The sequence below is a fragment of the Pempheris klunzingeri genome, chromosome 2 (assembly GCF_042242105.1).
Source record: "Pempheris klunzingeri isolate RE-2024b chromosome 2, fPemKlu1.hap1, whole genome shotgun sequence".
NCBI classification, from domain to species: domain Eukaryota; kingdom Metazoa; phylum Chordata; class Actinopteri; order Acropomatiformes; family Pempheridae; genus Pempheris; species Pempheris klunzingeri.
In genome coordinates, this window is record NC_092013.1 from 28,666,570 (window position 1) to 28,684,910 (window position 18,341).

Consider the following 18,341-nt stretch of genomic DNA (forward strand, 5'->3'; position numbering starts at 1 on the left):
AGAAAAGTGATAACCACCACCTTGAAACCAGAAGGGACTTAATGGCATCTTTTCATACCTGCTTTTATTCATATCCACTCTTTAAAATGTTCATTTAACTGAAAGAGTGCAATGAGATGTAAAGTGCCAAAAGTTTCACCATCACACACTGCGTCATTTTACAATGTTTGAAACGGTGCTGCTGATCCCTGCGATGTCACAAGCTGTCCTGCTTTCAGAGGCTTATGGAGAAAAGGTGACAAGCTGCTTTATCCTCATTAGCATCATTACATTATGACGTGCCTCCAGCTATTGTTGTCGTTCTCTGTCTTCAGCCCTCCCTCTCCCTTGTTTTGCTGCCCTTCCCCGCCTCTGACTTAGCAAGACGACATGTAACTTAGTCAATGTGCAGGAGCGAGATGCAGGTGAGGAGAAACAAGGTGCCGCAGAAGTGGTGGAGGAAATGTCAGAGCCACTCTGGAGTTTTATTCAGTGTAACATTGTCCTGCTGGATATGCTGCAACCACAAAAACCATCCTCTAAATGCTCTTGATCACGGTGCGTAACCCCAATCAATCCAATGAGGCTCATGGTTCAAACTGAGTGTTGCTGAAAGCCTTCCCCAGATAAATACATGTTTAAAACAGATAACAAAGGGCTGTTATCATCATCAGGCAGCTGTTCTGCTCAGTCGCTCTTTCCTGTTTTTGAAAAGTACAGCCTTCATATCAGTTACCTTTGGAGATTTGTCAATTTGCATCTGAATATTAGCCCCTCTATATAAATGTATTTCAGAGTGAACTGGTCAGATTACCATTTTAGAAGAGGTTATGGCACCCTGTTTGCAAACTGTAGGTTTATCCCAGCTTTTAAATTTGAAGGTGCATTCCAGTTTTACTTGTAAAGGTCAAATTACTAGAGCACTACTACCAATACCGCTTAATTCTAGAGTTGTATAATGTCCAGTCTTGGTTTGGGAGAGCTTTGTCAAGTGTGAAAAATTGTAGATTTACACAAAACACCTAATGTTTTCTTATGTAAACATGCAAACTATCAGCCCCTTGGCACAGGTCATCACGGGCTGATACACGTCAGCTTTTCGGGATATGTATGTCCTGGTTATGCTGGTTGGTATGACTTCCTGTGTGCAGTGTGTGCTACAGGTGCAATACGACAGATGTGTTTTGCCCTGATAAGCTAGAAGCACAGAGTGGGACAAACATGAGTAAGAAAGGCAAGGACATAGAACAAAAGGTTCCATGTCTGTAACAAAGACCTGCACTTTTCATTCTGATATACTGACAGACTGACACTGATTAGGCCATTTCGAGTCTGATTTTATGTATTAAAAAGAAACTTTTTAAGCTGTTTACAAGACTCTGGTTTTAATAACCCATTTTATCTTCAAACTGAACAAAAACTTGTAAAATAAAAATATATTTTTACTGATTTACAACAATGCTATTACTTCCAGGTATTATCGCTTGACGCCAGAAAGTGAATCACCTGAACCTGCTGGTAGCTATTTTTTTCTTGCTGCAGAGAAAAAGACTTTCAACAGTGACATAAACAGCTTGCTAAGATGGATATTTTTCACAGCACGAGGATCGGCGAGGAAAGCTTTAAACCTCAGCGATGTTTTTATAGCCAAAGCTGAACTCGAGCTAAACGGGGACACCACCTGTCAGGAGGAGCCATTAGTGGGAAATCCCATTACCAGTAATCCTATAGGCCCAGTGGTAAGAGCGCAGCAACTAGTCTCCACTCTCTCCCGCTCTTTCTGTTTGTCCCTCCTGGCACCGACGACGGTCGTGCGACCATATCAGGCATCGTGGCGACAGACCCGTGAGTGCCAGGGTTAGAAGGGGGCACGACCCCTGGCACACTTCCTCCCAGTTGGATATATAGGCTCGCTCAGGACATTAATGCCGCTCCATGCGAGATACAGTTTTAACTCACAACAGTAAGTGTTAACTCTCTGAGGTCCTGCTTTTCTTTACAAACAATGCTATGCTTTGTGCGCTTGCTCGGTTTAACTTCCCTCTATTGTCTGATTCATGCCTCTGTCCTTAATTATCAACTTGTTTTTTGATCGCAGGATGACATTTTTAGCAAAGAAGAAGCGTAGACCCTCAATGCTATGCTGCTGTGTCGTTGTAATCGTGGCTCTCGCTCCACTATAGGAGCCATGTAATCTCTGTAATAAACAAATATCTGTATATTAATGCAGAATCTATAGGAAAGGGACAACATTTTGGTATTGTTGGTACTGACAGTGTTCAATTTACTGCTTGTAGCCTGTTTGTGGTCTAAATAGTATTGACCAATCACATTTGAGTGGGCAGGAGCAAAAGAGGCAGAATGCGTTGACTGAAAAGCAACCTCAAACCCCATCAGCTGCTTTAGCTGTTTATTAGTTTTATTCACTTATCTGCATTCATATGCAAATGTGTGTTTATTAAGATTAGCCAATATGTCTGCTGACTACAGCGGAAGCACAAAAACACTGACCCTTGCCCCCACCGGCGAAATCATGTCAGATGATAGCCGATGAACTCTTAGATTGGAAGCCATGTATTACCAGTACCACTATGAAAAACTGTTAAGTGCCAAAAGTTGTCATTGAATTTCTGCTCATATATATAGTCTTGTTTATTTATAACTTATAAGATTGTTTGGCAGCTTGGATTTAGACAGCATGTAACACTTGTTGGCTTTACCTTTAACTGTTGTTAATGGAAACAAGTCTAAGATCAGCATACTAACATGCTTACAGTGACAATGCTAATATGCTAATGTTCAGCAGGTATAATGTTTACCATACTCACCTTCTTAGTTTAGGGTGTTAGCATGCTAGCATTTGCTAATTAGCACTAAACACATCTGAGGCTGAAGGTTATCCAGTAACCTCATCCAGTAGTTGTTGACATATTTCTGTGTGAACCAAAATGGTGGACTGACCGTCTGATTGACACCGCCATTACTAAAGCCGTCTCATGGCTAAAAGGAGATATAGATCATTCTGGTGTTTGGTACCAAACCTTAGGTATCACAACATTTGAAATGATACACGACCTCCTTAAAGAGCAACGAAGAGAGAGACACCACATTTGTCACCATTTATGCTTTAATCTCTGGAGGAACAAAGAACTTTTCTCACAAGTGCAACTGATTTTTGGCCCATTGTTACTGGACTCTCTGGGTTTCTGTTCCCAGGAAAACAGCTTTGCAGTTGGTTAGCAGCCAAAACTTGCATATTAAAGTTTACTTATCTTGAATTTTGAACTCTTGAATAAAAACCCACTGATGACAGCAATTCAATTGATGTTGGTCCAAAATTTCACAATGTGCTTGTATGACTGAGCCCTTACTCCATGACAAAACGTCTCATCGAGGCTGAGATTAGGCTGCAAAGACTCGGACTCCAACACTGGATCTTTCCCTAACCTTATACTAAATAGTTTTAGCTGCTGCTGTAATCATAGAGGGGGGAGATCATTAAATGCTCATAGAATCATGATATCATCAGAGTCATCATGTGGGTCATTTACAAAGTTAAACAAAGTTATACAACTGAATTTGAATGCTTGCATTTAAAAGATATTTAATATTTAACAGATATTATTGTTTTAAGTCAGCTATCTTAATAGCAATCCTACCAGAAAATAACAATAATAACTAAACATTTCACCCAGTAGAATCAATCCTCTGGTATCTGATAGGCTTTTTAAGGAACAAGAAAAGCATACAGTGAATCTTTTCTCAGAAGCCTGATTGATTTTTGTCTGCACCTAGAGCTTGTTTGTCACAGTCATAACTTACCCTCCTTTTTATTATTTTGTACTTCTCTGCCGAAGAAATTTGCACATTTTCACTGCAATCACAGTCAAAGCAGCTCATCTCATTAATTACCACACCTTTAAACCGCGGAGGAAAGAGCCGGCGGGTGAAATGACTGAATTAAAACCTGAACACTCTTGGGTTTCAGAGACTGTGTTGTGTCTCTTTCTGTAAAGGACTAGGTGCAGAAACAAACCCTGACCTTGCAGCACTGCCAGCAGAGGCAAGGACTCACTGGGCTGCATCGGGGTGGACACTCAACTCTGGAGGGGAGGGGAGGGGAGGGGAGGTGGAGAGAGAGTGATGAGGGGAGGGGCCGAGAGAGGCGTGTGGAGAGAGTGACAGGAGGGAGAGAGAGAGGCTCAGAGCACAGGAGGCAGACACACAGAGGGTATAGAGGGCCTAAACCGTCTCTCCCTGAAGCTGGAGGTGAATGTGTAAGGATGGTCCCTCGCTTTCATCCTGCCAGTGTCGACTGTGTCTGGGGCTGCTCACTGTCTCTCTCTGCTGGTAGGGCTGCTTTCACTTCTCATGCTTCTGCTCTCTTATTTGTATTTTTTCTGATGCCATCTGACTACATATTGTGTTTTTTGTCATGTGGGTCCGTGTGTGTGTGTGTTGCGCGCAGGGGGGGTGGGGATAGGAAAGGATAGTGCTGCGGGCTGCATATGCTCTGTTTACACCCGCCACCCAGGCAGGTGTCTGGCAGGGATGACTGCAGCAGCTGCACTGGCATGTCCTCCCACCACCCCCCACCCCCGCCTATTCCCTCTTCCCATCTCTTTCCTGTGGTCTGATGTCATGGTGGCTGATGTTTGTGCTGGAGGACACCCGCAGCTCGCTGCAAACTGGGGTTGAAGGGACATCTCAACTTCTCAGACAGCGCCAGGGCTGATGTTGTATTCTTTCTCTCTTCGCCCCCATTCCCTCCCTCTCCTCTCCAGTTATGTAGAGGCTGCTGTGTCCTCCAAGCAGCTTTGCAGACTTGGGGGTACATTGATTGTTGTTTTTTTTGTGTTGTCTTTTTTGCTGCATCCTAGTTCCTTGTGCTCTTTTGCTGAGCACAGGACGGCCGTGTGATGAATCCCTATCGATCCTTTAAACAGACCCAGGAATAGCTCATTACATCAGGCTGCTCTCTGCTGACCTAGACAACATCCCACTTACAAAGTGGACGGGGTCCTGTGCCATACTCCCCATTACTGCAAATGAGATGGAGGGTCACTAGCAGTCGCTCCTCTGCCTTAGAACATTTCTCTTCATCACGCATATCTTAATACAGTTTAATAGGTTTTAGCAAAGCACACATTAATTCATTGATAATGAGTTTGGGGCACTGGCCCGCGGTGCAGGATTATGTGTGACTTGTGTGATCTTTGTGGTTATAATTCCATCTCCGAGGCCAGATCTGTTTTTTCGGTTCTTGGTTTCTGTCCTCAGGGGCAGGATTTTCAGGTTGGGTAGATTATGCAGCATTAAGCTGCTTGGTATCAGATAATTCTACAATGATGAAATCCACTGTGGTTATGAATTAAAATGGGCTGAACTCTGCTGTTCTTGCTCATGAGAATTCATGTGTAGTTTGCCGAGATGTACCTTTTCGACGAGGTTGTATTCTGTATATCACAGCTGTCCAGAGAGAAGAAATTAGTTTTCTTGTCCAACATTTACCAAAATACTTCCTGCCTGCTTTGAATGTGCAGCTCGGCCATCCTTAGCACAACAAAAGTGATGATCCAAAGAGTCTCCAGAGAGGATAACACATCCAAATCTCTGCTGGAAGAGCTTTTTTCCACCAGTGAAGTGTACTCAAGCATTTATGCTCCTTTAATGCAAAATAGATCAGCATGCTTTAAATAAATCATGGGCCCATCAGAGGAGTTTTCAGGAGCAGTGTTCAGAGCAGGCGAGAGGGAGCCAGGAGGCTGTGACAAGCGTCTGATGAGTCATCTCGTACTCCATTTCAAAGGCGGCAGGTAAACCCCAGCCGCCGGACAGAGGCTCGCCCTCCTAGCCCATCATTCATTCAGTCCAACCCAGGATTCTGATTCTGATTCGAGTTTGCTGAGGTTCAATGGCAATGACTCATTGATGCTTCCGCTTGACTTTTGTTTTCATCTTCAAATCTGAGTCGTTGTTGTCGTGTTTGGATAAGTGCATTTTTTGTGACTCATTTGAGACAGAATCAGACAATGAGGCAGCTAGAATGATGTCTTATTTCACATATGCTGAGTGTAGGCGGATAATCCGGGCCCCCAGATTTGTTTGAAGAATTCACTGCATGAGCATCAGTACATTCAGTGTCATACTAAACTTTGTAAGCGAGACGAACGGCTGCTATCAGATGTAAACATCTACTGCTGTTTACTCATGAGGCCTTGCATCTTGCTTGTGTTTCCTATACCTGGACTAATTCTCATTCCTAACAAAGTGAGGCTGTCCTCACCTGAAAATCACCAGCAGTCACTGTTTGTTGAAATGCTTAAAACAACCTACATTTATAAATGATTTAGACTTCATTGGTACTGCAGCATTTTTTTGCATCTGACCATATAAACTGCTCTAAACAAACCTGACCCACCCAGACCCACTCCTCTGCCTTCCTCTGCCCAGTGATATTATATATGGTTCAGCTAGTGTGCAATCCGGATTACAGGCTGTTTATGCATGCCCAGCACTGGCCCACTGGGTCTCTGGGATTGGTGTCAACAGGTTGCCATAAGGCCTGGTAACATGTGGCAGGGAAAAGCTGCAGGGGATTATTCTGCTGGTGCTCGCTCTGTCTCCTCCAATTATTGCCACAATTACTGTCAGCAGACATAGCAGGCGTTCTGGAGATGCTGTAGATTGTGACCGCTGGTGTGTCATATTGTTTCAGTTTCATTGTTGGAACAAGGCCACAGTTACAAGTGAAGTACAGCTCCTACAAGTCAGCACAAACATGACGCAAGAGACTATTCCACATGTCTTCACAAGTTTGGCAGGTTTTACTTTGAGATGAAATCTGGCTCACACTGTAATTGTGGGGCAACTGAGCTTCCATGTTTGAGCGTGTCATTTGGGTTTATAGAGACTGATGGACAAACTTCAATGTAAAAAGGATTATCTTGACCTCAGATTGAAGAGAAAAACTCAAGGGCTGATAGCTCCTGCTCTTAGCTAATAACAGTTCTCACTATAGCATGACTAGTTGAGGCCCATTTGCCCTGTTGCAGATTCCCCATCTCTCTACAGTTGACTGAGGAAAAGAAATGGTTGTTGGGAAATATTTTCTCATTGTTCAACAATGGAACATCACCTGCACTTTTTAATTAGCCTTTCCAACAACAGGCTACTGAACTGAACATTTGAGGGGTGTGGAGCACATGGTATTACAATCCAGTAGGATGTGTGTGTTTTTCCACTTGTGGTAAAATTCTGCGTTTGCAGCCAGATGGCCCATGACGATTGTGGCTTGGCTGTATGGCTTTTCCACATTGTTCTACCAAAGGCAAACGCTTCCAAAGTTTAAGATGATCAGCTTCTAAGCACGGGAACGTGATGAAGATGGATGCACCGCAGGATGTACCTCTGCACACTAGAGTGGCTGATCAGCAGTGTTTGATGGATTGTATGATGACCAAAGAACTGCTTCTTTTCTGGGCTTGTTCCTGTGGACCTTAAGCAGATGAGAATTTGATTTGACTCCCACAGCGGACTGGAGTCAGACTGGCAAACGGTTCTTGGAGTATTTTTCATACTATGCTTCTGATGGGTAGGTTTACGTCACCAGGCCAATCAAGGTTAGCTCACTGCTGCAGATAAGAACTAAATGAGCGTGAAATGAATGAAATAGTTTTGCGGTGTAATTCCCACCCAACTGACATCTAGGCAACTTGAACAACAGTTGAGGCCTTCATTTAAGTCTATTGGTGGATTTTACTAAATGTAGGAGTACTGAACTGCCGGTACAACATGGAATTCCTTGGGAATGATTAAGTTTTGATTACAATCTTTCAGAGACAGTATATTTTCCAATAAAGTTGCAGGTTAAAATGTAGATGATTTAAATGTATTTTATTGATGGTAGGGGGACCACAGAAAAAGTATGTATCGCAGTTAAGGTACTTTAAAACTCCCAGCACTTGATTGTTGCAAATTGCACTCATTGAAATCATAACCCAGTCAAATTTGAACACATAGACACAAGACACATATTTTTAGATTATATTATAAAACTCCAAATGCCTGACAATCATCTTTTTTGATATAAATCCTATTGTTTTCCTTACATCCATGTGAACATTGCAAACCCTGATTTGCTTATAGCTTATTCGGCTCACCAAAATGTTAACTAATAGTGGCAAAAATGTGAGGGGGAGCAATACAAAAGCTTGTTACATACAAGAACTGCCTGATGATGACCACCATAATTGAATCTACAAAGAAATACTTTTCTAAACTTGATTGAAATATGCGTGGCACATTTAAATGGCTGCAGTCCAGTTACATTCCATTCTTCTGATAATGTCTTCCCACAGAAAGGAAACAACATGGCGTTTTCAGGTGTACAGGTAACCTCAGGGAAGGGAAAGGAGACACAGCAGGGAGGGGCGGTCGATTACGTTAACGCGACAGGCCCTGTCAAGCCGCTCGCTTGGCAGATACTCAGACGCCACATTCATCCCCTCAGGACACAGGAACTCCTGTAACCCTTCTGTAGAAAAACATTATTGTCTTGGGATCTGTTGGAGTCTGGCTAAGACACCAACAGCCAGAGGTATAGTAGTCATCAGTGCTTCCCAGTCCACTCCCTCCACCTCCCACTGCTGATCTCAGGTTGACAGGTAGTTGGGTGGGACATGTGGGGGTTCACCACATTAAAAAGCTGTTGACAGGTGGTTAAAATGGAAGCCCTCAAAAGTAGCTTTTTGAAAATAATGACTGAAATGGAGTAAAGATTTTTTTCCTTCCTGTTCGTTTTGATATGTTGTACTGCTCACATTCTCATCCTTAAAAACAATTACCAATCCTTCCTCTTCATGACATCCATATTTTTTTTAGCTCTAAGAAATAAATTCTGCTGACTGTCCAAATCATATTTCACTGAAATGGAAACTTGCTAAGATTTTTCTCTTCCTCAAAGACATAAATGAAGCTGATACTTCCAACCACGCTGAGGCCGTATATCAGAGGTCATTCAGGGTAACTTAATGCCGTGACACATGGATAAGGCAGGTCAACACCAGTGAATTTACAGGGAAGGCACAAGTCATTGTCAGGCAGATGAAGCAGCCACATTTAGCTTCCATTTCTTGAAAAAGCAGCACACACATCTTTCACACCCAGTTACATGAGATAATTTATTATTCTTCATTGGGAACATTTAGTTTCCTTGACAGCAGCCTGACTTGCATGTTTCAACAACACTGTCTGCTCAGATTTGTCATGTTTTGGAGTCTTTTTAGCCAGTGAGAACACCCTAGACAGGAATACAGCAAGCTGACACAAGTTGCCTACACAGTGGACTGTGGAGCACGAGGGCCTCTCTGCATGGAGACGTGTGAAGGAAATACTGGGTCCAAAGGTTAGCAGAGGTCAGATCAGAAGGGGAAGTGTTCAAGGGGAGGAAAATGAATCTCTATGGGCAGGATGAGTCAACCAGAGGTCTCTTCATCACAAGGTGCTAAAAAAAATGTTAAGACACACACAGTAGCCCCAAGCATTTTTAGGGGCCCTTCCTAGGCTGAGCTTGCTAACAGATCAGACCGATCAGACGATGTATAAAAGAACTAACGTTGCCTGTCCCTGTTACCCTAACTGGCGGTGTATATGTTTGTATGCATGAGGTATACTTTGGGCCTGTTTGTGTTGCTCATAAAGATGGATATTGATAGCTTTACCAGATGGGACTCACAATTAGTCTAATTACAAATGCTGCAAGGACCTACAGGACAGAATAATCTCAACAACATAAAGTGGAGATGCAAATGTCGTGTTTATACTGGCTTAGCAACAATTTGATGTCACATAGCATGATTAAGGGCCCATATTTCTGAGCCAGCATCAGCAAATTTATGTGAAGTAAATTATGCAGATTGACTTTAGCATATGGCAGTGAATGGGAATCGTATGATCAGGCTACAGCATTAGTTTTATAGGACTGTAGATTGTGTAATGGCTTGTAGACTTGGCTTGCTAATGATCCCTCGGGGTGCTAGATAAATACAGTACAGTAATGGTTAGAATTTCTTCCACATTTAAGTTAATTTCGGACTATACGGTGGGCAGCAGAATAAGCTAAAACCATTTTTACATACAAATACCTTATAACATTATGAGCAAACACATAACACAAATGATTTGCTATTCTCACATCCAGCAGACATGACACAACATTAGCATTCATTTGAAGTTTCTGTCCATCCAATTCCATATTCACTGCCTTTTTAGCTGTGACTGGTCTGGCTCTTTAGCCACACGATGGTTGACTTTCTTCACTAGCTATTCACTAACTTAATCTGATATCTTTTTTTTTTTGTGGAGAGCCTGTAGGCCTTATATGCAGTGATTTTCTTGGAGGTTTTTCACTGAACATAGCCACCTGCTGTTGTTGGAAACAGTGCTGATGAAAATAGTGGAAATGAGCCATACAGTAAGTGTGTAGTGAAACAAACAATAAGGTGAGCTAAAAGTGTGTAAAATGCTTCCTGTAGCTGAGGGGAACTGTAGTCAGGTTATAATTGTCTGTTGGTTTGTCACTTTGAGTAACCCCTATGCATTACACATATTGTCGGCCACTGACTGATTAAAAGATATAAAAACTAGAAAAGCTGCATTAGTGGAGGTAGATAGATGAGATAATCATGCAAGTAACCAGCAGAGTTAAGACTGAAAAAAGGTGCTCTATCTTTCTCTGTCTTACAAGAACTAGTTCTTTTGTGGCTTAAGTTTTTTAAACTTAAAAATGGGAAGCTCTATTCAGCCTCTCAGAACATTCCTGTCTCTCATGTGCTCATTGCTCACTATTTCATGAACACTGAGCTATTTTTGCTGTGCCGCTATTTAACTATAACTCAGTGGGAGTGTCCCATAACTGAAGTACTTCCCTGTTTTTTTAGGTTCACCCAGTGTATCATTTCATGGAATGACAGGGGACCTCTAGGTGTCATGTGCTGCACTTTTAGACTGGCTATGTGATAGCATGGTTTGCAGTAAATAAAATAGAGAAGTATTTGGTGTCAGATGATCGACAGTTTAACTGATGTGACGACTAAAAGAGATCATTATACAGCGTAGAGCTTCAGTTTTAGGAGGGGGCCATTGGAAGCCAAAAATAATCTCCAATCAGCCAGGGTAATCAAGTGTGTCACACCAGGCTGCCACTCCCTTCCCCAGACAGGCAGGCACACACAGCCGCACAACGTCGTCACACAACCTTTCTTCCATTTCAGCCTCACAGCTCTCCTTGGCAGAGGTGAGAAGTCCAGCAGGAGGGCAGGGGGACATGCAGGAAAGAGAAAGGCAGCCTTTATTACAGATGCCAACATCAACAGCAACCAGAGTCAGTGAGTAGACAGAGAGGTGCTGCCTGTCCCTCAATAGCCTCAGTGTGTGTTGTACACCATAGAAAAAAGGGGACGGGATGGGAGCTAGCAGAGGAAAGCCAGGCAGGGTGGTGTCTACTAGCCAGAACTAGACCCTCGCTCCTCTGGAAATCCATCAGTGTGAAAGAGTAGAGTTCTGCAGTGACTGCCTGTTTGGACGTCTTTCTGGAATTACAACTTTACAGCTTCAGTCAGGATATACTAGGCTAGACAGGTCTGGAGTCAGCTGTACTTCAACTTCTGTTCAGTGACGGTAGGTTCATGTCTGTTATCTTCACTGTAGTCCTCCTGTGGGTTGATGTGTATTTCTTAACCTTCAGTATCTCTGGTATTCAGTGGTGCACTGCTGTTACAGCCTCGGTGGTGCATAGAGAAATTGTTTTCTTTAAGTTATAACACAGAATGGTGTTTATTTTTTCCTGCCCTGTCTCTGACATTTTGGGGACTATCCTGTTAGGCCTGAACCAGATGGGTTTCAGCTCTTGTGGTAGATAATAGATGACCCCCCTTCATTTTTCAGTCCTGTGCCTCGCAGCAAATGATGTACAGCTGCTCCTCTTGAGCTCCCTATTCCTTTCCCTCGCTTGGATAAAATGCCCTTGAAAGCAGCAGGGGCAGCAGGCGGATCCATAGCCTGTCATGACCACTCAGCTAGGATCTCAGACTGCATAATTTTGCCCTGATGGTCCTGCTCAGAGCGGACAGCGGAGGGTACTGCCCATCAGTCACTTTGGCAGCAGCACTGCCCACTCAGTGCCAGCAATGAGCAATGGATGGCAGGGAAGGGACATAAAGGGGAGAGAGGAGGAGGTGGGCAGGGCTCGTGGGGTTATGCAGCAAATTCAGCCTTCCTTCATTTCTTCCTTCTTTCCCTGCTCACCTCTGGCCTGATCACTTCATCATACAGTTGACGGTGATGTTGCTGGTGAAGGCAGTTGTCACAAAAAGTGGTATTTAAGAACTACTTCAGTGCTTAATTGTGTATTGAGTTCATTCATTGGTTTCACCAACAGAGTTTTGCAAACTGAAATTTAATTTCACCTCTAGAGGGTGTAAATACAGAGACTGTAGCAAGAAGAAGAAAAAAAGTTGGAACAGAGGGACACAGTCTGCAAGTGTGTGGAATATTCAGGGGAATGAAAACTTGGCAGCATCAAAGTTCTCCACTCCACCTGGAATTCAATCCCATTTCACCCAAATAGTTTGACGTACCTGGTGCCAGGAACAAACTATTTCACATACAGACCAGAGACAGACACTCAACCAATGTATTGAATCAGGTTTGGGGTATTTCTGCAGCTTCTGCAAATTGCTTCTCCAAACACCCCACAACCTTGGATCCTAAAACAAATCCATGGAAAACTTCACCACCAGTAACCACCACCTCAGCCTCTCAGTGACTATTCTGTCATTCAGTAGTTGAAGTTGTCTGAGCACAATGTTTAGTTGAAAGTGTTGGGGTGATCACAACAAGCCTGTTTGGTTTATACTGCTCAGACTTCTATTTGAGCATGACAGTTGAAACATCAGTTGACAAAACAACCTCAACTCAAAGTCCACTGACTTATTTTTCTGAAACATATCGCACATGGTCATCAGCAGACTGAGTTTACTTATTCATTACGGCCCTGTAGCTCTTCAAACCTCTTGGACTTTGCATCCATCCATGTTGGCATAAAGGTTGAGCGCTAAAAGTCAAAAGCTGGAATTTGATCTGTTCTTGTTCTAAATCAAAAACTGTGCAAACAGCACAAAGTAGACCTTGAGTGGAGATTGTTTTGTCAACTGCTGTTTCCCTGGTCAACTGCTGTTTTCTTGTCAAGTTCAAGCCATCCTGAAACATCAGGGTTCGAAGGTTTGAACATCTACAGCTGACCAAACTCAATGATGGGACGGCATGGCTGAGATATGTTCTCAAGCTCAACAACAGTACGTGGATCTTGAGCTGAGATTGTCTTATCAACTATGTATTTGAACTTAAGTCCTTTTTGAGTCAACAGGTGGCACCAAATAACCACGGTCATCCAAATGTAAAAAATAGAACTTCCAAGACTGTTTCAGAGTGTTTTCTGGATACAACATGATGCAAATGACCATAAACTCCGAGGTTTGGAGGCATACAAATGCAAATGTTGACATCTGATAATAAAGCAACGTCTTGTGTCTGAAAAGAGCATTGCAACAAAATCACAGGAAAGGACTGACAGTGTGGGCGCTCACAGTCTGCTAGTTCCTCATTTGATACCAGCAAGGTTTAGCACGTGACATACAGTTTTGATGTAAGAATTTAAAACTGCACCCAAAATCTGAACAGTATAACAAAACTAACCAGTAAGTAAGCTAAATGTGTCCACTTTGGGTGGCATGAAAGATAAGTAATAAGTGTTGTGTTGTGTTGTTACTATCCGTAAAATCCTGACTTTGTTAAAAAAAACTGTGCAAAGAACAAAAGAGCAAGTCAATATTCAACCACAGCAATGATGAAGGGGTATTTTTAGTCTTCATGTTATGAACTGTGTGCTCCAGAACCCTGTCTTCTTTGTGTTTAACTAGTCTCATCTTTTCCATCCTCCTCTGTGTTTTTGTCTTTTCCTCCTTCACACATAGATGGTGTCCAGCCATTCTCAGACACAGTCTGAGCACGCTCAGCCGGGCTGCTCCCCCCAGAATAGCCAAATGTTTATGAATACTAATGAAGCAGCAGCTCGTCCACCGGCGCCTCAGGTCTACGTCACTGCAAGGCTCTCATCTGCTCTCAGTGCAAACTACACATGTCAGGATCTGTTGTGTGTCCCATGTGAGGCAAAGGCACGTCTCGACACGCGTGTCTAGGGTGATGAGTTGTTTCTCAGTATTACTTGGTAGGCTAAAATCTAATTGGTAGGGAGTATTTTATGGACAAAGTCTCAGTTAGTTGGACTTCCTGAGTTGGAAGATCATGCAGTGTCACACTCTATATCTATAGAGGACATCTGAACAATACTTCCTGTCTTGAATCATCTGATGGCATCGGGGTAGCTCGGATTGTCTGCACAGCATTCAGACCTGAGAATAACAAACACTGAAGATGGGAATTGATGATACAAAGGCTCAACCCTGTTGTAGAACATAAATACAGAAAGTTAAACCAAGTACCATTTCATGATTCATGCCTCGAGGTGGCACTGATTGACTTTAGAGTCAGAAACAGAGCTATACCTTATTTGTCTATCTGAGATTAAATCTGACTGAATTACTTAGCCAAACTTATTTAAAACTAGAACAAATGGTAAAATTATTATTGCCCCTGGGTATATGCAGGCCTCAAAGAGTAACAACACCCAGAAGCTGTTGTTGTTGTTGTCTCATAAACAAAAGTGTTGAATTTAGTGAAAATTGGCTAGAAAATAAGAAGTAGTACTATTGAATAAAGCCTGTGCTGTTTATCCGCTATACCTAAACACTTCACCCAAACACCTCACCAAAACTGGGGAGTGGGAGCCGGAGTGCACCTCGTTACCAAATCTCAGCCAGACCACTAGATTAAATCATATGACGCTCTTGTAAAGTTAATGACTTAATGAATAACTTAATGTTAATGAATAACTTTTTGACTTTCATTTGGAACAAAGCGTTTTACTGGCATTGTTCCTGACCTTATGTAAAAACATATGTAGACGTTTAGTTGACTAATTATTTTTAAATGATTTAATAAATTGTATGAATAAAGATCACTGTTATATACAACAGGGAAGTGGTGACAAAGATGTACACGTCAACTGTTAAAAACTCCTAGGCTCCTCGTCGCTCCTGCTGATTTCCTCTCATGTTTTTCATACTTTAGCCAGCATCACCATGAAAGGTCTTACAGTCAACCCTGTGGAAATACCCAGTGTCCTTTGTAAACATCTATCACTGTTGACACCTTAACTCTCTGGTACGTGTAGTGCTTGTGGTATTTACTGTTTAGATAATCTGGCTAAACCATTGGCTTGTTTACTGTCTGGTCCTCTGACTTCTCCTGTCAGACGCTGTTACTTAAATGAGCTCAATGATATAATAGCTGATAGAAATGATGGACAAAACTTAAATGTAAGAACTGAAACTACTCTTACCGACCTCGGTTACTCAGTATTTACCTCTCACTACAATGTTGTGGCTTAATGGTGTTGGTTTGGCACTGGGGCCTGTAGGCAGCTCAGGAACAGGATGGAGAAAGAGGTACAGCCAGAGGATTAGCAGAGATAAGCTGAATAACTGCACTCTGGTCAGAGGGGCTTCCTCAGCAAAGCATAAAAATTGAACAGATTCACTGCCATATGGTCATCAACATCACATCGGCTGTGTTTTCATCTGCCAGCTCCTGACTCTGCAGCTCGCTGGCTTTATATCGTGTGTGTATTTTTGCACTTAATGGGTGCATAAATGTATACAGTAGATGTTTGCATGTGGGTGGTATTTGGCTTTTAGTAAGCAGTATGTGGTGCATCTTCTATATATTTTACACTGACCTTAGACCACGTGCATGTGCATCATCGGAGCCAGTGGTTAAATAAGTTAATCCTCCCTCTCCCCACTCTCTCTCTCTCTCTCTCTCTTTCGCTCTCGCTCTCTCTCTGCTGGACAGGCTTGAGGCTGAGAGGGCAGGGCCAAACCCTCCCTCTGAAGGCCACACGTGGGTGGGTTCTGAGCTCAGGGATTACAGGGTTGAACTGGAGCCAAACAGCTTTACAGCGGGCAGCCAGAGACACAGTCAGCCTGCTGGGCCGGGCCTGGGCCACACTCACACTGGGGCGTGGGTGATACAGCTGGAGGCTGGCCAGAGCACAAGGGCAGTTGCTGCCTGGATCTTTGTTTTCATGGCAAAATGAACTTATTCCCCAGTGTCTGTAAACAGGACATGATGCTTACACAGGAGATTATTATAGATGTGCTGAGATGTTGTTGGTGTGCCCTGCGCACTTACAAAAACATGCTACAGCCTTGAAGTTGATGTAGGGTAATGGAAAACAGAAATTATGACTGTGCTAAGTTGGTGTGTAAACAGCGTGTCTGTTTGTGTACATTTAATCATGGCTCATAATTAAGGTGAAGTGGATTGTAAAAAGAATCAGGTCAAATATAATCTCATTTTTCAGGCTACAACAAACACACTCTAAAACCAACCCTGGAGATGTAATATCATGTTCGCTGACAATGTTTTCCTCCAGTCCAGTAAGGTTTTCTTCAACATGTATGGGTAGATTTAGGGTACTAAAACATTTCTGTTGCCATTAGGGAATGAGCTGCGTCTTGGTTGGTAAACACATCCTGTTTTGTAAAAATCTGACTTTTAAAAACCAAGTTCTGTAAAACCCATGATGCTCATGTTCATCATGCTCTAGTTATCATGAGCGGATGCTGAAGGGAAAGCAAATTAAATATTTTGGCACTGACAGTTCTGCAGATATGATTCCTTATTATGTTCATATGAAACAAATTCAGGAAGCATGACAAATTTAATTGAATACCGCCGCCATCATGTAGGATTTAGGATGAGTGGGTCCCTGTTTGTCTTGTCTTATCTTATGTGCGATGCACATTACTTCCAATATTATTACATGATTCCACTGATCTACGGGTAGCATTAGTGAGCCAAGATATACAGCAATATGCCACACATCATACACCTGTTAGTAATACTGCAGTACTGTTAGCTGTTAGCTGCAAAGCCTGTTTGCAGCCACCAGTGCTCAATTTTGTACTTTCTGTTACCACCAATACTCACAGTGTCAGCCAGTCAACCTGGACAGACCTTTTTAAAAATTCATTTCCGTTAGATGGCACTAGAGGAATACATTTTTATGTGAATATAGAATATTTACAGTATATGATATGGAGCATCTGGGCTCTGAACTACAGGTGGATGTTGGGGTGGAATTGGCTTATTAAAAAGCTGTGTAATAGTAGCAGCAGGCTTTGTTTAATAAATGGTGAAGAAATCCTGAAAAATAGCACTAGTGCACAGAGCTCCAGTCTGCTTGTCTTCACATTTGTGAAGTTGAACCCGGTGAATGTTTGTGAATGTCGATAAATGTTTAAGCAGTCAGTATATAGTATAAAGACCGATTGTGCCAGTAGTATTAGTACAGAACATGGTGCTGCCTCTGTGTGATATGGTGCCATGTAACTGCATGTTTGTCAGAGCTCCCTGCTGAAAATGTCTCCACTCGGTGCCCCGGTGGTGAATCTCAGCGAGCTCCTTGTGTTTCTAATCAACGCTGCTGTTGTTTTCAGCCACAGACCGTCGCATCTGGGGAGGTGGGTGCGCAGACACATTTGTCTCCTGCTACCCCGCTCACAGACTGGTCAATTTACTTACCAAGCAGAGCAGAAAATGCAATGTCTGTCAATGACTCTATTTTTGTCCCTGCTGGATGAGACCCAGTCTCAATATGTGAAAAGCATCAGCGCTGCAAGAGTGTCATGTTGTCACCCCGAATGTAGGAGGAGGTGGAGAGATTTGGATATTATAGATGGAGGTAGCTGAGTGTGTAGGAGGAGAGTGGTTCTAGTTGGACTGGAGCTGTGACACCCTCTGTCCAGCCCCCTGAGGAGCTGCAAGTGATGTTGGGATTAACACAAGGACGACAGTGCCTGCTGTTTCCACTTTGGAGTCTAGACAAGGTGTGACAGGTGCGTCTGTAACACAAGCCCCTAAGAGAGCCGTCCGGTGTTGAGATGTCTCTGCAAACTCACTATGAAAGCATTCTGTCCGAGTTATTCAGCTACTCTAGAAGGGCCAGCTGTTTTATGGATTCCTCCATGGCTTTTTAATTGCGATCAACAGATAATAAACACACGAGGAAGCACATCAGTGACACATGTGATCCGACTGTAATAAAACAGGAAATATTTACGTAAAATTGCCATGTCACCATCTTATGAATTGAGGTCATATTTAGAATAAACATAAGT